Raw genomic sequence first — 20,839 nt, forward strand, 5'->3', positions numbered from 1 at the left:
GAGCCCCCACTTTGACTGAGGCTTGGACAAGGCGAAAGTCAAAGTATAGCCATCAGGTCAATCGAAGATTACAACCTGACGACTATGGCGACGCGAGGCGGCTCAAGGGGTCTGAACCAAGGACCTGTCGTCGGGAACATTTTAGAGTCTGTCGACTATCGGGGAGGGTCGTTTAAAGTCCATTAGACTACGTAAGGAAGCTCGCCAGCCATAAGAAGAGACCATACCTGAGATCTAATCGAACTTCGCGGGGAAACAAGAAATATTGAGAGCAGCAGGACGTCGGTAGAAACTGCTGGGGAATCCGCTTGCGTCGGTCTCAAGCGAATCTGGCAAAATTTGAGGTTGAATATGCTTGCGTCGGTCTCAAGCAAACTCTTACTGGGGAATATATTGACGACTAGGAACATCTTGATCGTCGTGGGAGAAATCTTGAGTGAGCAATACTGCAAAATACTACTGCGCTGGATAAAATGAATTGAGCAATACTGCAAAATACTGCTGCGCCGGATAAAATGAATTGAGCAATACTGCAAAATAATGCTGCGCTGGATAACAATACGCAACGGTCCGCTGCTGGCTGATGAAATGCGGGCCGGAACGAAGGAAATTGTCGAAACGGACCAAAAGAATATAATAGCGTTGAAGAAGAGGCGCACCAAAGATGGGCCCACGAATAACGAACTCATAACGAATTTTTGAAAATTCGTATGGAGGGAACACAAGGAAGAGGCGCAGCAAGAGCTGCGTCTCTTGGAAGAGGCGCAGCACCTGCTGCGTCTTTTCCCCAATTTGGCTTTTCTGCGTAAAAACGCGAAATCAGACGGATTGTACTTCATTATTTCGAAACACAAATCTTGCAATTTTCTCTCTCAAATCTTCACCATTTCCGTCGAGGTTTGATCCAAAAGCTTGCATTAAATATGACTAACCGAGGTATGTGTTCCAATCTTGCATTAATCATCTATATTTGTTGAATTTTGAGCCGAAAATTCTAGGGTTTTCGACCCTTTTGATCGAAAATTTGGGGCTTTTCCCCCAAATGGATTTGCCATGCCAAATTGATGTTAGAAACGGATAGTAGGCAATGTTAGGAACATAACCATGTATTTGTCTTGAATTTTCGTCGAGTTTTGAGCTCTTGAGTGAAATTTGAGACGGTTTTACAGCTAAACCGTAAATTGCTTCGAAAATAGCCTTAGGATTGCCCATTTGCGATGAAATTTCATATTTGGAATCCTTGGATGATGGGTAAATTTCCTACCATCTCGGAATTTCGGTTTGTAACAACTTTTTCGGGACACCTTTCAGGGCATAATCGCCGTTATAGCGGAATGCTGCCGAATTTTCGACTCGAACCCGGAACTAGGCTTTGACTTGGACTTGACTTGACCCAATTATCACATGAGTGATTGGGTTGGCGGGAATATGGCCAAAGATGGCCGGAAAGGGATGTTTTCAGGGCTTTGAAGGCTCGAAAACTCCTTAACAAAGGCTTGTCGTCATGTGACGCGGCCTGAATTTACTTTAATGTTGCAGGTGATGATGCTTCTACTTCTGGGAGGACTCCCATGGAGATAGACGCCGCTCCTGTTGAGGAGGCTTTAGAGCAGGCCTTCACCGCTGCGGTGATGGCTGCTGAGTTTCACGAGGAGGAGGCCATCGAGGAGGAGGAGATCCCGAGACGAGCCAACGTCGGGCGAGGAGGTCGTCGGTGAGGGGAGCTCTGCGTGGGCCGAGACACAGGGAGAGTAGGCACCTGGTGTGGGCTGCCGAGGGTCACCCGTCCCCCCTACGGGACGGTGAAGAGTCCGTAAATAGGAATTCACTACTCATTATCCATCCTCTTTCATTCTTTTTGTCCAAATTTCTTTCACATTTCATTCAAAACTAAAGATAGCTTTGTTTCAAATCATAATAGGAGGCTCGGAACATCGGTCGTTCTCGGGTTACACGACGGTGATGGAGCACTACGAGCGGTCATCGGCGGAGGAGAGGGCCATGATCGAGCGTGGAGCGTTCGGTCCTCCGGTTCGTGTCCGGAGGGATATCGTGAAGAGGAAGTTGCGGGCTAACCTTAGCCTGGTTCGTGCTTTCTTGGACCGATTACGGGATACGACTTCCACGTTTCACCCGCCTTTTGGTGAGGTGGGAGTTACTCGGAGGATTACGGCATGATTTACCCGTGCCGTGTGGGGTGAGGAGATGGTGTGGCCGGAGACCGCCATGAGGGCGGACTCGGCCGAGGCGAGGAGATTGATCGGTGGAACTTGTCGCCGAAGGCTGTTGCGATGTCGGGTTTGGTACCCGTACTTACGTTCGAGACTACTTTGCGGGAAGACCCGGCGCCGGTGGCGATCGATGGGAGGGAGACGGCTCCTCCTCCTTGTACAAATGAGCGGGGGCTCGCTTGTGGGCGTGGTGGTTTCTCTTCGATTTACCTCGGAGACAAGGGCGAGAGGTCATCGACGAAGCTTCTTCCCTTTCTTTCGACCTGAGTTCCCTAGGCGCCGGGACCGGTCATCTGCTTGGTTTGCGGTCCTCATCCGTTTCATGAGGGCCATGGTTCGTCCGGAGTTGATGGAGAAGGGGACTTCTCCAGGTGCTGTCGGACCTGGACTACTGTTGGAGGTATGAACCTTCCTTTCTTAGATCAAAGCAAGTTCCTTTCTTTATCGAATTACGAAAGATCGTCATTGATTATTCTGTTTCTTACAGCGTGGGTGTACTCCTACTTCCCGAGTCTCGCGCCGAAGAGGACGGAGCACGGAGAAGGCCTATCCGTGGTGAGGATTGGGTGATGTGCTTGGGACGAAGAGCAAGCGTTCTTCGCACAATGTCTACCGGCGGGACGTGAACGCCCTTCACCTGAGCAGCGTGAGTATCTCATCTACATAAACTTGCTTCTTATCCTTTGCCTTTACTTGATCATAGGAATGATCTTTGCCTTATCTTGTCGCAGTGGGTGCCCAGACCTTGGGCGGAGTACGCTGGAGCGCCTCCTTTTGTTGCTGAGGTCCTTCGACCCAGGAGCCCGAGTCTTCTTTGTTGTGGACGTCGATGGGTCTGTGTGGTATCTGGGCGAGCGTTTGACTCGTCGGTGCTCTCGGGACGCGTTGACGGTTCCGTTGATCCTCCCGGGACGATGTTCGGGAGCCTGCGAGGCCGAGAGGAGGCGGACTGGGCCGGTGCCGATGGCGACGACCTTCTTCTCCCTGGCGAGGACTACTCGGCGTTCCTTTACGGGAGGTTGGTGTACTGGCCAGTAGTGGTGAGTATCTTTTATTTTTCCTTGATTTGATTTTGAGAATTACGACGAAAGATCATCGATTAATGAGAGTTATTTGTTTTTTTTGCAGGAGGTCGAGGCGGCGGGCATCAAGCCCCCAGTGTACCCCGAGACTCTTGAGTACACTGACGCGACCGGGAGGACGACGATCTCCGAGCTGCGTGACTTTGACGTAGCGGTGACGGATGCGGGCCTAGACGACTGGCAGCATCTGATTCGGAGGGTGAACCTCTAGCTTATATACCTTTCGTGTAAGAACACATTTGATTGAACTTGTTCAATTTGCTGAGAATTTCTTTTGAAATGCAGGTCGCGCCATCTCGGTTCGTGGCACTATGGAGGGTGGCCAACCGGCTACGAGCTACCGCCATCGAGGCACTCATCGGTGGTCGAGGTCGTCAGATATGAACCTCATTTGATTTCTTTTGATTTTTGATTTTCGATTTTGCTTGAATTGATTGACATGAGCCAATTTACTTCTGTTTACAGGGTGGCCGTGAGTCGGAGCGAGAGTTGACCCAGTCTCGGGAGGAGACAGCTCGCTTGTTGAGGGAGCTCGAGTTTCGGGATGCCGAGATTGCCGCTCTTACGGCGAGGGTTGCTGAGTTGGAGGGTGCCCAGCAGTAGTTTTGTGTAGTTTTGTAGATTTGTACATTTGGACATCTGATTTGAACATTTTTGGACTTTGTTTGGGGCGCAAGGCCCCAGTTTGCTTGTACATTTTCTTCATTTGGTGTATATACGACGGCCTGAGTGCCTTTGCTGCTGGGTTGTGTTGCTTGTATCTGCAGGTTAGTTCTTGAACAGGTTTGGTAGATAACGGTTTATGCCGTCATGCTGCCGAAATTTACATGGAAATTACGCAAAACACACATTTTATACACATGGCCTTAATTAGCGCAAAAAAGACTAAAAAGAACACGAAAATGCAAAAATGCAAAAAATTTGCCGGAAATGACCGGACGGTAGGGAGGGTTACCCCCTAAAAAGAGAAAAAAAAGAGAAATCTATAAGTGTAGAAATGTAGAAATGAAATGTTGAAAAACAAAAGAAAATTAAAAGGAAATTATTTCCTAAAAAAGAAAAAATTAAGTGTAACGAAATGGCGAAGGTTTCGACGTCGCCTCGAAATGCGTGCCCGCGAATTTAGGAAACTTGAAGTATGGTAATCTCCTCGTATTTACCAAAAGAAAACCTCGCAGGAATAGGAAATCATGCGTTATAGAATTAGGAAAGATCTAACGCGGAAATCACAGAAGTGAGACTGGGGAAGAGGCGCAGCAGGTGCTGCGCCTGTTCCCAAGCAGGTCCGTTCTGACGGATTTTTGGAAACAGCAATTAGTATAAATAGAAGCGTCGATGGAGATTTAATTCACATAAATCTTCCGTCTTTTCTTCGTCTATTCACATAAAATTCCCAAAATAAATCTTCAAGAGAAAATTAGCGTCATGAAAACTTTGGAGATCCGCTTGAAGGAATGGACTAACGAATTTTCGAATATGGAGAAGCATGACATGGGTGCTTATAACCTTGGATCTTTATTGAGTTTGAAACTCATTAAAATTGTAAAACCATTCTTGGATGCTTGCCTTGACTATTGGGACCCGAATTATCATGTTTTCGCGTTCCCAGGAGGTGATATTTGCCCATTTCCTGAAGAAATAGCTGCTATTGGTGGATGGGATCCCGAACATTTACCTGCCATTCCTTCCACTTCCCAAGGGTATAAGAGCAAATTCAGAGATTTGCTTGGACTGACCCGACTTGAGGTGGATCGTCTAGTTACCCCGAAAGGCGTGAGAATGTTGGACTTTATTGATCGATTCATCAACAGGGCTGACCCTACTGTCTCTCATGTTGCTAGGAGAAGAGCATTTGGCTTTTGTTTGTTGCATGTGTATGTCTTCCAGGGGCATGTTGATGAAGACTTGAGAGGTGATCCTCGTCTTTTATGCCTTATCGAGCAAATGGAACTGCGCAGGAGCCCAGCTTGCTTATGCTTAGGAGAGATTATCTTGGGCTTGGATAATAGGAAATCCAACCGCGATCTGCCGTTTTTGGGGAGTCCTGTCATCCTACAGGTAAAAGAAACCTTTTCTTTTCTTTTTCTTTTTTTTTTCTTTTCGCTTTTTTTGTTTTTCTTTTTTTTTTTTTTTTTTTTTTTTTGTTTTTTTTTTTTTTTTTTTTTTTTTGGTGTCTAATACCTGCCTTTGGTAGGTTTGGCTTATGGAACGGCTCCGATTGATCGAGCCCCCAGTTCATGCACTTTCCTATCATTCCCGTATGATTGCGATGAGGACGCGATTGTACATGGTGGACTTCACCCGGGTCTGCGATTATTGGAAGAACAAGCTGAAGAGTGATGATGGTCCGTTGATTAGGTGGGTCGTGCCGTGGTGGCACCTCAAGTCCGTTACTGGAGTGTCTTCTTTGGATCCCACTAGGTCCGTGCGCATTCCGGGATTGGAGTTCATGGTATGCATCTTTCCGGAAAGATTGATGAGGCAAGTTGGGCTGAAGCAAACGATCCCGAGGCTTGACACCGTCCCGCAGACTGCTATGGCGCTTACTACCGAGAGCCGAAGAGAGTGGGCTATTAAATGGGCCCAAAGAAACATGTGGTTCTTGAACTTCTCCGCTAATGCTTTATGGGTGTCGGATTCCTATCTGAGGTGGAGAAAGGCTGCGACTTCGGAAGAGCGCGAGAAACTAAGGAAACGCGAACCTGTCGACTACAAGGTGCGCGAGGGAGAGAAAGAGAAGGAGAAGCATCTGACAGAGGGAGAAGAAGAAGTCGGGCTTCAGGTCATTCGTCCTTCAAAGAAATCAAAGACTACTCCTGCTGCAGAAGTGGTGGTTGGCAAGAGTGGAAGAGTCAGGCCTCGAGAAAGACCGTTGGTGATTAGGTCTGAAGTGGTGCAAGAGCGCCCAGCTCGAGGTCGTGACAAGAAGTATGTCAAGAATGACAAGGGCAAAGGGAAGATGGAAGAATAGCCCGAGTCTTTATTTATTATTTGATTATTATTGTCGCTGTAATAAAAAGGAGGGATTTTTAGAATCCTAGCCTATTCTATTATTATGTGACGTACTATTATTATTTTGGAAATGAAAAAAAGGTTAAATGGTTATGAAACCGTTGTGATTTTCTACTTATTATTCTTGTCGAATTTCAAATGCAATGCAAATGTCCTTCTATTTACATTTTAGGTATAATGGGTTGAATCCTGTGAAGGATTGCCTACGTATTCACTTTAAAAAAGCGAAATCAAACCCTTGCGCGTAGTTCGAGTAAATGTAAAAGAATAATTGTTCGAAGTAAGAGCTTTTAATGAACATAGAAAATAAGCATGAGCTTTTGCTTGTTCTCAAGGTGCGAATTTAGTTTATTTGATGATATGAGGACGACAAATTTGTCAAAATGCAAGAGCACAGTGACACTTAGCTTATTTCAGTTTGGCCAGGGGCCGTTTATTTAGTGCCACAAGAGCGACACATGGGTTTACGCGAGGCGCGTGTTTGGTCCTATTCTAGGCATAGTATCGTTTCAATTGGTCAAGGTTCGTGGGGTTTGAAAACTCATTTCCATCTAGGTCTGTGATCCTAACCGCACCCCCTGGGAGTATGGATTTGACTAGATATGGTCCGGCCCAATTAGGTTTGAATTTTCCTCTTGGGTCGACAGGTAAAAGAGCCCTAACCGATTTGAGCACTAAGTCTCCTTCTTTGATGTTTCTTGGCCTAACCCTTTTGTTGAAAGCTCGTTTGATACGTGCTTGATATGTTTGGACATTATGTAGGGCGCGTAGTCTACGTTCATCCAGGAGGATGAGTTTTTCATATCTATCCTTCTTCCATTCGGCTTCCGGGATTTGACTTTCTAGTAGAATACGCAAGGATGGTATTTCTAGTTCGACTGGTTGTACGGCTTCCATGCCGTAGGTCAAATAGAAAGGAGTAGCCCCAGTGGACGTCCTAACAGATGTACGATACCCTCATAAGGCAAAGGGTATTTTGCTTGGCCAATCTCTGTAGTTGTCGGTCATTTTCTTGAGAATTGTGACAACATTCTTATTCGCCGCCTCTACCGCGCCGTTAGTCTGTGGTCTATAGGGCGAAGAGTGGTGATGCTTAATCTTGTACTTGGCTAGCAACTGCTCGGTTTCAGCTTGGAAGTGTGACCCATTATCACTAATGATCTCATGTGGGCAACCATATCGACAGATGATGTTGTTTTGTATGAATTTTGCCACATTCTTAGCCGTAAGACCAGTGTAGGAAGCCGCTTCTACCCATTTGGTGAAGTAGTCAATTGCTACTAGAATGAAACAGTGACCCCCTGTTCCGGCTGGGGTTATCTTTCCGATTATGTCAATTCCCCATGCAGAAAATGGCCAAGGAGATGTCATCGTATAAAGCAATGAAGGAGGGACATGTTGCACATTCCCGAAGATTTGACAATTATGGCAATGTCTCACGTATTTGATGCAATCAGATTCCATTGTGGTCCAGTAATATCCCAAACGTGTGATTTTCTTTGCCATCATAGGCCCACTCATGTGGGGACCGCATTCTCCATCATGGACTTCTTCCATCACCTTTCGTGCCTGTGAATGATCAAGGCAACGTAGGACTACACCAAGAGGTGTTCTTTTGTATAATTCTCCTTGCATCAGAATGTATTGGGAAGCTAATAGGCGTATAGCACGTTGTCCCCTCTTGTCCATATCCGGTGGATAGGTACCATTGAGCTTAAAGTTCAAGATTGCTTGGAACCAGGGTTCCTGCGCGATTTCCTCTTCATCGGTGATTTGGTGGACATAAGTTTGGTTCGACCGGCTCGTTCGATGCACAAAGGCATGTCCATCATGTGGTCTGGCATATTTATCAAAGATGCAAGTTTCGCAAGAGCGTCCGCAAATTGATTTTCCTCTCGAGGTAGGTGTAAGTAGGTTACGTGATCAAAGAATTGAGCCACTTGGTCTATCCTAGCCTGATAAGGTGCAAGGCTTTCACTTCGGATTTTCCAAGATCCTGTAACTTGGTTGATGATCAGTGATGAATCCCCATGTACTCGGAGGTTTTTGATTCCTAAGCTTACTGCCGCCTGTAGTCCGATGAGACAAGCTTCATACTCTGCAGCGTTGTTTGTCACCTCGAAGTCGAGTTTGACAGCAATTGGTGTATGCTCATCTTCAGGAGAAATGAGCAACACTTCTATTCCGAATCCTCTTAAGTTGGATGCTCCATCAAAGTATAGATCCCAGGAGTCTACACCTGTTTGAAGTATATCCTCGTCGGGAAATGACCAAGTATCTATGGTTTGTGCGTCGTTGATAGGATTTTCTGCGAAGAATTCGGCGACGGCGCGACCTTTTATGACTTTCAGTGGCACATATTTGAGGTCGAATTCTGAGAGCATCAGAGTCCATCTTGCCAGACGTCCGTTGAGGACGGGTTTTTCGAAGAGGTATTTGACTTGATCCATTTTGGAGTATATCTTGATGGAGTAGCTAAGCATGTAATGACGTAGCTTCTTCGTTGCCCACACAAGAGCGAGGCATATCTTTTCGAGTTGTGAGTATTTGCACTCATATTCCAAGAATTTCTTACTTAGATAGTAAATAGCTCTTTCTTCACTTCCTACAGTTTGAGCTAGCATAGCACCCATGGCTGTTTCAGTTACTGTGAGATATAAACCAAGAGGTTGATCTCGTTGTGGTGGCATGAGCACTGGTGGTTTAGCCAATATCTCCTTGATTCGATCAAACGCCTTTTGACAATCATCATCCCACATGGTGTGGTCTGTTTTCTTGAGTTTCTTGAAGATAGGCTCACAAATCATTGTAAGTTTCGATATGAATCGACTTATGTATTGTACTTTTCCCAGGAACCCTCTGACTTCTTTTTCCGTTTGGGGTTGTGGCATTTCGATCAGAGCTTTGATTTTAGAAGGATCTATTTCTATTCCTCTTTGACTAACCACGTATCCCAGGAGTTTGCCAGATGTTACCCCAAACGTGCATTTCTGAGGATTGAGTCTCATGTTGTACTTTCGTAGCCTTGCGAAGAACTTGCGAAGGTTCGCAATATGTCCCTCTCTTTCTTTGGATTTGACGATCATGTCATCTACGTATACCTCAACTTCTTTGTGCATCATGTCATGTCAGAGCGTAGTTGCGGTGCGTTGGTATGTAGCTCCGGCGTTGATCAATCCGAACGGCATTACGGTGTAGCAATAGGTTCCCCATTGGGTGACGAATGCGGTCTTATGCATATCTTCCATGGCCATCTTGATTTGGTTGTAACCCGCATATCCATCCATGAAGGATAGTAATGCGTGGTCTGCAGTATTGTCCACTAATATGTCGATGTGAGGTAGAGGAAAGTCATCTTTTGGACTCGCTTTGTTCAAATCCCTAAAGTCAACACAAACACGGATTCTCCCATCCTTTTTGGGTACGGGTACTATGTTAGCTACCCAGTCAGAATACTCGGAAACTTTGATGAACCCGGCTTTGAATTGCTTGTCAACTTCTTCCTTAATCTTTAGAGCCCATTCTGTTCTCATTCGTCGAAGCTTCTGTTTCATAGGTTTGAAACCTGGCTTAATCGGAATCCTATGTTCGGCAATATCCCTGTCGATCCCTGGCATGTCTTTGTAGGACCAAGCGAAAACGTCTTTGAATTCATTTAAGAGGTCTATGAAATCGGCCCTTTCGGTAGAGCTCAAGGTAGTCCCTATCCTAAGTTCTTGGGGTTCTAGTTCGGTTCCTACGTTGATGGGTTCGGTATCCTCTATTACTGGCCCCCCTTCCCCTTCCTGTAATATTTCTTTGGCTACGTAGGGAGGTATTTCGGTCAAGTCTGGGTCTTGGTCATCCTCAGTATCATCATAAACAGAATTGCACTCGAAAGAACACAGAGAGTAAGTAGAACCTGATTTATTCATATTAAAATTTGAGTAAAGTTGAAAGAAAGAAGCCAACTGATCCATGGTCAGTGGCGGCAAAGGGACAGTCGTTGGGGCATTTCCCGAACTACTGTGACTACTCGAGGCTAAGCTAGGAGAAACGAAAGGAGTGGGGATGACAACAGGAGTAGACTCTCTAATGACTTCTCTAGACTCCGACTCCGACTCGAACTCATCGTCTTCTGGTTCTCCTTTGAACATCTCTCCTTCTCCAGTGGTGAGCTTGAAGAGTCTTCCTTGGTTGTTGGTCCACTTGATTGATTTTCTCCATCCTTTCTGCTGCTTTGTGTCGGTTTATGTGATCAAAGCGGTAGGGTTGAAGCGATCGTCCTGAAGTATCATAGTAATGATCTCATCCTGCGCGGCCCTAATGAATCGGTCTTCTCCAAATAATAGGCTAGCAGCTTGTTCGTCTAAGCAAGGTGCTTGACGGGTTTTGACGGTAGGAACCGTTTCTGGAGGAATGAAGTAGCAATCGTGAAAGATCTCGATTCCGGCTAGCTTCCTCTCAAGGTAATGCCAAGGTTCGGGAAATCCATGAAAGAGCTCCGAACTTCCTTCTTGAACAAAGTATCCATTTAAGGTAGGGAGATAGGGTCTCATTTGGACTCTTACGTGCTTGCGGTTTTGGACTTGGGCCAACATTTCGAGGACTTCCTCTTTTGTGGGTTTGTACCCTAGCCCAAGTGGTATCCTTGTTGAGTTGCCTTTCTTGTGTGGTGCGAAGGTATTCTTCCGAATTGGGTTCAAAGGCATTCCAGGGAAGTATCCCTGGGATTTGAGTATGTGGTTGACCACTAAGTTGGAGTAGGGATTGTAGTATAGAGGTGCCAACTCACTTTCTATGACATTCACACTTTGGAAGCCCCCAAGTTCGTATACGGGATCCGCAAGGACTTGATTGTTTGATTGTTTCTCGATTATTGCCTTGATGGGTGACGAAGTGATCGTCACTACTTTGCCATTTAGTGGGATCTTGATCTTTTTATGAAGGGTGGATGTTACCGCTTTGGAAGCATGAATCCAAGGCCTTCCCAGAAGTATATTGAATGAAGCTTCGATGTCCACTATTTGGAAGTTAACCTTTCGTTCGATTGGTCCCGTGGCTATGGTTAGGCTAGCAAGTCCAACCACTTTTCGTCGTGTACCGTCATATGCACGTACACCTTGATTGGTGGGAGTCCAATCCGACTCTTTCATGCCTAGCTTGTATGCCGTTTTGAGGGGTATGACGTTGACCGCGGAGCCATCATCTACCAAGGTCATTGGCACATTCTTCTTTAGACAAATGACAGTGATGTATAGAGCAAGGTTGTGACTAGCGCCAAAAGGTGGCAAATCTTCGTCGAGAAAGTAATAGGATTACTTAGCTTCGGTGATTCTTGGAAGACCAAGTTGACTACATCTTCGGGAGTGGAGTTATGTGCTACACTTAGCTTGGCCAAAGCTTGCGGAAAGCTTGCGATGTGGGAATGAGCTTGCTATTAGTTGCCGGACCGAAAGATCACCTTGGTTCTTTTGTAATTGCTTGAGCAAATGATCAGTGGGGTCATCTTCGTTGTCATTTGGTGTGATGACGTTGGTTGGACCGTTTTGAGTAGTATTTTGATATGGGCGACCCGAACGAGTTAGGTGATCCACATCTTGGTCTTTGCCATTTTGGACTATTTCCTTGACTACGGAATTTTCAATGAGATACTCGTCTTCATCATTATCGGCCCAAACCCCATTGATTGCAGCTAGTTCCCTCATTCTCATGATGTCACTTTCTAGTCGTATGATTTGATCGACTAGTTTATCAACCACGGTGACTACTTCTTGCATAGTGGCATTTTGAGAGAAGATTAGTGGTGCATGTTCTTCGGGTATCGCGTTGGGATTGCGTAAGGTTGTTACCATACTCTCTAGCTCCCAAACTTGTCTATCTACACTCCTCGCCCATGTGATGAAGTCAGAAATGGTAGGGGAGATAGTAGAGTAGAACCCTTCGTTCTCAATTGCATGAATTTCATTTTCGGTGGGAGAAATGAGGTGTGAGCAATCTAAGGTAGATTCATCACTTGTAATCACTAGAACTCCAAGAGGATTCTGAGTGTTGTTGGGTTTACCTCCTGGTGGTATTGGGAGTCGACCATCTTCAATCATATCTTGAAGCACGTGTTTCAACTTGTAGCATTTTTCTGTGTCGTGCCCCTTGCCTCTATGGTATTCACAGTATGAATTTTCATCCCATAACTTGGATTTCCTTTCGGGTTCGGGAGTAGGTCCAACGGGTTGGAGTTTACCTTGCTTCATTAGCCTTTTTAAAGCGTTGGAGTAAGTATCCCCAAGGTTTGTGAACTTCCTTGGTGGGCTAGTTTTCTTGGATGGCTCGAGAAGGTTAACCTCATCGGTCTTGCTAGTAGAGCCGTATGAACGACTTGTGGACCCTTGATATCCTCTACCTACCGTTTTGGACAAGAGTCCTTTACGGATGTCATCTTCAATTCGCGTCCCTAGTACGGTTAAATACTTGAAGCTTTTGATGTTTTGGTATCTCAAATGATTGGCATATATGGGCTTGAGATTATCCACAAACTTTTCCACAAGAGTAGCCTCATCCGGGCGTTCAACTAGTTGGGTGCTAGTCTTCCTCCACCTACTTAGGAAGTCGGTGAATCCTTCTTTGTCATTTTGGGTAAGAACCTCTAGAATGCGCATGTTGACCTGGATCTCGGCATTATCCGCATATTGTTTAGAGAACTCGATTGCGGCGTCCTCCCAAGTAGCGACCTTCTTGTGATCTAAAGTGTAGAACCATTGCTTCGGGATGGTGTCAAGAGATGAAGGAAAGATCCTTAAGAACATCTCGGGTTTGATGCCTTTGATAGACATGTAATCCTTGAAGGCACGGATGTGGTTCAAAGGGTTCTCATGTCCTTTGAATTTAGGGATATCCGTCATGCTAAAGTTAGTTGGCAATTTGGAATTGACGGCTTTATATTTGCGATTGTTTTCCCTATAAATGTCATCCCCCTTAAGGTACATCAATTGCTCCTCTAGGTATTGGAGTCTTTTCTCAGCTGCAGTCGTCCCTATGATAGGATTCTCATCTTTAGACTCGTCATCGGAAAAACGTACACCTTTAGGGGGAGGCAACTTTCCCTCTACATCAAAGATACGGCCTTCGATAAGTTCAAGGCGGTCATAGGTTTGTTCTTGAGTGATTTGCATTTGGGCTAGCGCGGCTAGGATTCGATCATTACTCTCTTGAATTTGCTGGAGATTTGTTTCATCGCTTGATCCGGGCATCTTGGAAACTGGATAAGAGATCGGCGACGAATCAAAACACGATCGACCATTCTATCACACTTGCTAAAAGAGGAAAAGTTTTGACTCGTGAAGTGGGTGTGTGCCACTTGTGTTGAGTGAGTTTTGAAGAAAGACAAGGTCTTTGAAAATGTGTGTCCTAGTCAACTGTAGTGTAGTTGTAGGAGTGGACTCGAAGTGAGGTTTTGAAATGGGCTTGTGGCCCGAATTTTGACACGACAAACGGACAGAGTTTTGACCGGATTTTGCGCTAATTAAAGGCCTTTTTTTTTCGAAATTCTTGTTTGAAAGAAAGGATTTTGATTTTTGAAAATTCGTCATGGTTTTGTTTAGAAATGGTGATCACGTATGGTTTACACATTTATACAGGCATTATAACGGGATGCTGAGTGCATTTAGAAGGGTTTTGGTTTAAAGGGTAGGTTGCCATACCGAACCATCAAACCCGAAGTCTGTGGAGAGGCTCGTGCCAAACAAGAGTAAGGCCGATTCCTAGTCCATTTCCTCAAGTAGTGAAGGCCCTTGACATAAACAAGAGTAAGCATCATGGTATGGATGACGTCAATCGCTATCCATCCTTAGGCCCAAATAAGAATTAGGACCGTTTAGACGGGACGATTGGTCGAATGGGTTGGGTTGGGCCTAGGAAGGCCGAATTAAACGGTCTAGGAAGACCGAGTTATGAAAACCGACAATTGTCTTGTACAAATTATTCCCTAACCTTGTTCGAGTTTCACCCTTGGCTACACATAAGTGCGTTATCCCCAGCGGAGTCGCCAAACTGTGGACAGCGGGCCGCCCACGGGGGCGCTTGGTGAGAAGCGAAAACAAGCGTTTGCATTTTGTATGGAGTCGCCACCAATTTTTATGGGAAATTGGAACCGTTCGAATACCTCATGTCATGTCAAGACATAAAGTAGTGACATGAACACTAAGCAATCGTTACCCTTAGCATTCTATGTCTAGAATGACTCTCGTGGATGCCAATGAACACGGGTGCTCACGGAGATCTGGAGTAAGGGGTGAGGGTACGTATTAGGAAGCTCTTTTGATCGAACACCTAATCCCGCCCGCCTCGATAGCGGCCTCTACTAATGATTAGGGAAGTTATCTATACTTGATATATCGTCGGCTATATGCATGCAATGCAACATCCATTGATTATTCCTAACATGTGAATTATTAACTAAGTCGGTAAACAATTAGTTAGCATACAATTGATGTCGAAGTAGGATTTAATATTCATTTACATGTGAAAACATACAAACAATAAAAGAAATACAATGAATATAAATTACAATAATGGAAATTACAATAATTACAACGGATTAGGCGATTTATGTCGAAAATACCTTTAAAACGGATAATTTGATAAAAAGGAATAAAAGAATGAAAAATAAATTAACGAACGGGAATTAGCGTGATAATACGGATATTAGTTAGTTAATATGTAAACTAAATAACTAGGTCAAGGCATAAACGGAGTTCGTAGAGACAAATCATCTCTGAACAGTAAGAAGAGATCGCGCCCTTTGGAAGAGGCGCGGCGATTCTTTGCGTCTGTTCCAAGGGTGAGTTCTGGCTGTGAAGCCGGAACTGCAAATCGTTAATGTTCGTGGATGGATTTAAGGATTGATTAATATTCTTACTCGGATAGAAGTGATTAGCAAGTTATTTACATATGAATGGGTCATAAAGACAGCAAAATATGAATGAGACGGAATTAAGACGGATTAATTACAAGGATGAATGATTAATTAGTGAACGAATTAACAAACTAACTAAACAAATTAATTAGACTAAACATAATGAATGATGACGAATTAATGATGAAGAACAGATAAAAATATATCAACGATGAATTCCAGAAATTCAATATGAACGAATTGAATCTCTAAAACCCGAATTGACTTTAATGACGAAAACCCGCAAATATGAGATTATAAGGGATTTAAGTCGGATTTAAGGATGAACTAAACATGTTAATGATGATAAATAATATACATGTGATTATTATGCTATCATGTGAACGAATTAAAGAACAAACAATCGAAATTAAATAAGAACGACGAATTACGAGAGATTTAAGGAAGAAGAAAAGAAGCGAATCGCGGCAGCCTCACGAAGAGGCGCAGCAGAACTGCGCTCCTTCAAGAGGCGCAGCGATTGCTTTGCGTCTTTTCTCGACGCCTGTCTCTGGAAATCCGTAAAAAAGGTTTCTTTAAAGACGGTTTTAGAAATCGGTTTTAATGAGGTATTTTCGACATAAACCTTACAATGAGTGATACGATAAATAAATACAATAAATAAAAGAGGATTATACACCCTCAGACTTACATGTTGACGAAACGAGAAGGACTAAGAAAATCGATTAGTGATGCTCGACGCGAATGGAAAGAAAGTGCCCTCGTAAGAGGAAAACGATTAAAACAAATTGATTAATTAGATTGATTATTAGTGTAGTTGGTCAAATTGGTCGGTCATGCAACGGAGAGGCTGGTACCCGGAAGGATCCGAGCTTACGTGGTCGAATGTTCAAGCACGTAGGCGCCAATTAGTAAGAACAAAGTCTAGAATGCAAAGGGAGAAGAGAAGGGCGGACACTCGCGTGAGAAATATGAGGAACGAAGGCTCCTATTTATACTAATCACGTGAAGGAATAGGGTTTCGGAGACTCTTTGGAAGTGAATCTCGGAAAGATATGAGAAAGATACGTGGAACATGCAGAGAAGGGCCTGGGAAGAGGCGCAGCAGCCACTGCGTCTCTTGGAAGAGGCGCAAAGACTCTTTGCGTCCTTTCCCAGGAGGTTTCCTCCTGCTGAAGAAAGATTTCCGCGTTTGAGTTATGGTAGGACGGAAATAATTCGATCTTCCTTAATATTTAATATGAATATTACGGGATATTATTTGCCAAAAGATAAAATTTGTGAAATATGGAATAGAAATATCCGGAACATTCCAGAACATTCCGACTCGGGATTTAACAGTTATCAGAAAATGGAGACGGTTTTTGACCCGGACTCCGAATGTACTCTAATTACTGCCAAAACGACCGTATCAGGACGTAGATGACAACTAAGAGGTTGACATTAATATTTGAGCAATCACTTGACGATAATCTTACGAACTGTCACAAATCGTTCCGCGAATCAAACATGCGGCCCAATCATCACCGGGTGGTTTGCGGGAGGTGCAGAAATGAGGTGTCTACAGTACTTCATATGCTAAGAGACGAATAGCAACAGTCAGAACCATTGTTACCTTCGGGCTTTAGCAAGTATTCACATTTCAATACTCGTTTAATTCTTCAATTTAATCGATGTATTCACAACTCTTCTACATTATCAAACAACTTACTTTAATTCAATAAAGTTCAAGTTGAATTTTTTTTTTAAAAAATAGTACCTAATTCACCCCCTCCCCCTCTTAGGTACTTGAATCCATAAACTCTTCAGAGTACCATACACAAAACGGACGAAAGAGAAACTAGATGACCCATTCTATACCCAGGGGTCGTGCAAGCGGTGCGGCCGCACAGGGCCCCCGACTTGAAGGGGCCCCATTCGCAAGAAATATCCGTCTCAGTTGATAATTTAATTTAGCAGAGTTTCTATCATAATAATCAGCTTGATTTAGTGGTAAGAGTTATGGTATAACTTGTCAATGATCTTCGGTTCGAACCCTACATCATGTTTAATTTTGTATAAATTTTTACACAATGGGATTGTTAGCCTTATAAAAATTACTTTAAATAGTTAACATATATTTTTCCAATTATTCTTTTACAAGTAATAATTTTTTTACCAGGACCTCACTTTAAGATTTCGCACAGGGCCCCCAAAACTACAGGGACGGCCCTGTCTATACCGAAATGAGTCCGCACATATATCAACAACAATAATTGAAACTTGATTGAGGGCTTCTCAAGATTAAAAAAAACCCAAGTCAGAACAGCGAAAACAAAACCAATGCAGAAATTACTTTCATACTGTAGATATCTCATTTCTGCACCTCCCGCAAACCACCCGGTGATGATTGGACCGCATGTTTGGTACACGGAACGATTTATGACAATTCGTAAGTTTATCGTCAAGTGATAGCTCAAATACTTGTGTCTACCTCATGGTCGTCATCTAGGTGTCATTACGGTCGTTTTGGCAATAATTAGAGTTCATTTGGAGTCCGGGGCAAAAACCGTCTTCATTTCCTAAAACCGTCAAATCCCAAGTCAAAGCAATGTGCTTGTCTACCTAAGGTTAGGATGTCATAAATGTTGAGATTATATATCATTTGAGTCCCATGTCACTTCTTTGGGTTAAACTTAAAGTTTACATTATAAAATGTGCATTTCATTTAGTTAAAATGATAACCCAACCTTTAGGCCCGTTTTACGAGGTGATAACGACTTTTTTGGGTCAGGCCTATTTCATAGAAAGTTCTAGATCTCTTTCTTAGCTTTCTAACGCCACCGAAATTACCTTAATCTGAGTCTTGTAGAGAAGTTATGCCTAAAATACGACAGGCTATCAAACGCGCTTTCTTGCGCAGGAGGAACTCGCTGAGGAAAGGACGCAGCAAGTGTTGCGCCTCTTCCAAGGGACGCATCACCTGCTGCGCCTTTTCCTCCAGGCTTTCTTTTTGTCCAAGTTTCCGTGTTTAACCTAAGTCGGTTATTTCCGGATCTTTCTCTCCTTTCCTAAACCCTAATTCCGTGATTACTATAAATAGGGACCTTCGTTCCTCATATTTCTCACGCGAGTGTCCGCCCTTCTTTTCTCCCTTTGCATTCTAGACCACGCTCTTGCTTTTCGGCGTCTACGTGCTTGAACTTTCGACCACGTAAGCTCGGATCTTTCTGAGTACCAGCCTCGTTTTGCATGACCGACCAATTTGACCAATTCCACATCAATCAACTTAATCAATCTGTTTAATTCCTCCTAGAGGGCACTTTAGTCGTACATTCGAGTCGAGCATCACTAAACGTTAACTTAGTTCATCTCGTTTCATCAAACATGTAAGTCTGAGGGTGTAAATCCTTCTTTTAATTATTGTTGTTTATTTATTGTAATCACAATTGTAAGATTTATGTCGAAAATATGTGTAAAACCGATTTGTAAAATCTTATTTTAAAACCCTTTTTACGGATTATCAGAAGACAACCGTCGAGGAAGAACGCGACAACTGTTACGCCTCTTCGAAGGGACGCAGCACCTGCTGCGCCTCTTCGAAGGGACGCAGCACCTGCTGCGCCTCTTCGTGAGGCTGCCGCAGTTCCTGCTTCCTTTCTTCTTCCTTCGTCTTTTGTTCGTCCTTTTGTTTTTCGCTTTGTTTTCAATTGTTCTTTGTTCGTCAACACGACAATTTAAGCATGATAATTTTAACCTGTAATTTATTAATAATTCTTAATAATTAATTCATCTTTCAATTCTCGACTTAAATCCCTTATAATCCATATTTGCGGGTTTTCGTCATTAAAATCAATTCGGTTTTTAGATGTTCGATTCATCAATATTGAGTCTCTGGAATTCATCCTTGACATATTTTCATCTGTTATTTATCGTCACCACCATTAGTTCGTCATTAATAACCTGTTTAGTCTAATTAATTTGATTAGTTTGTTAGTTTATATTTGTAAATAATCTTATTAATCTTGTAAATAATTCGTCCTAATTGGTTTTGTCCGTCTTTTATCGTTTTTATGACCTCATTCACATGTAATTAATCTGTTAATCACTTCCATCCGAGTCAAATAATATAATCAAGCATTAAAATCACCAACGAACATTAACGAATTGCAATTTCGGCTTCACAACCAGAACTGAGCCAAGGAAAAGACGCAGCAGGTGCTGCGCCTCTTCCAAGGGACGCAGCTCTGCTGCGCCTGTTCCTGGTTGAGTTCTGTCTCTGAACTCCCGTTTCTGCTTTGACCTAGTTTATTAATTACGTATTTAACTAACTATTATTCGTAATATCACTCATAATCTATTCGTTTGGTTATTTATTCTTTCTTTTCTAAAATTATCCGTTTTGAATGTATTTTCGACATAAATCAATAAATCCGATGTAATTATTGTAATTTTCGTTTATTGTATTTTCATTGTATTTCTTTATCATATTGTTTGTATGCTCTCACATGTAATCAACTTAAATTTCTACCTTGACATTAATTGTATGAGTAAATTAATTGTTTCACCGACTCGGTCTAATTCTCACATGTTAGGATTAAAACGTTGGATGTTGCATGGCATGCATATAAATCGACAACATATCAAGTATGAATAACTTCCCTAATCATTAGTAGATGCCGCTATCGAGGCGGGCGGGATTAGGTGTTCGATCAATAGAGCTTCCTAATACGTACTCTCACCCCTTACTCAAAATCTCTGTGAACATCCGTGTTCATTGGCATCCACGAGAGTCATTCTAGACATAGAATGCTAAGGGTAACGAGTTCTTGGTGTTCATGTCACTACTTTGTGTCTTGACATGACACGAGGTATTCGAACGGTTTCCAATTTTCCACAATAAATTGGTGGCGACTCCACTAATGCACGAGAAAAGCTTGCTTCGCTTTTCGCCCCCGTGGGCCCGCGTCCACACATACCCCTACCAAGAAAATCATATATTTTCACCATTACACTCAATTTGTTCAACTTGTCATTTGGTAATTGACACTTTCCCCTTTCCTTGGTCTTTGTGCCAAAACCAAAGAACAACAAGTGACCGAGACGTTTCATTACGCTTTCATATCCAAGCTAATTTAAGTTTCTCCAAAAGATAAACGTTGCAAAATTCAAACATATACAATGAGTAGGGTACATCTAAAATACCACATTCAACTACATAATTTTTTTTTTCACAAAAAAGAGATGGTAGAAGCAGGGGCGGAGCTAGGATTTGAACTTGAGGGAGGCTGGGTGAATGACTAATTACATAAGGTAAACTCGAAAAAACTTCAAAAAATTTAGCTAAAAACATCGAAAATTCCATCCGCCTTGGGGGAGCGCCCCTACTAACCCCCCCTAGCTCCACCATTGGATAGAAGTGTAAAACTTGGTACGATAAATAAATCTTATATGAGACACTACTAGTATAGATCCCGCGTGAATAATGCGCGGTATTTTAGATAGAAACATTAAAGAAAATAATAATAAAAATGATATTTAACTCAATTTAAAATTTAATTGTAAATTTATTATAATTAATATTTTGTATTTATCGGTGGAATAGGGAAAGTTTAGTATAATTCAGATGTAAATATAATATGAGG

At 43.1% G+C, this 20,839-nt stretch overlaps 1 protein-coding gene across 1 annotated transcript in view; it reads left to right on the forward strand.

Moving 5' to 3' along the window:
* The window catches only part of LOC141657771 (protein CELLULOSE SYNTHASE INTERACTIVE 1-like), a 468,470-nt gene that overhangs the window by 267,739 nt on the left and 179,892 nt on the right, over positions 1-20,839 (forward strand). The gene's annotated exons all lie outside the window — the stretch shown is intronic.

This window comes from Silene latifolia, chromosome 5 (assembly GCF_048544455.1).
Source record: "Silene latifolia isolate original U9 population chromosome 5, ASM4854445v1, whole genome shotgun sequence".
Taxonomy (NCBI): Eukaryota; Viridiplantae; Streptophyta; class Magnoliopsida; order Caryophyllales; family Caryophyllaceae; genus Silene; species Silene latifolia.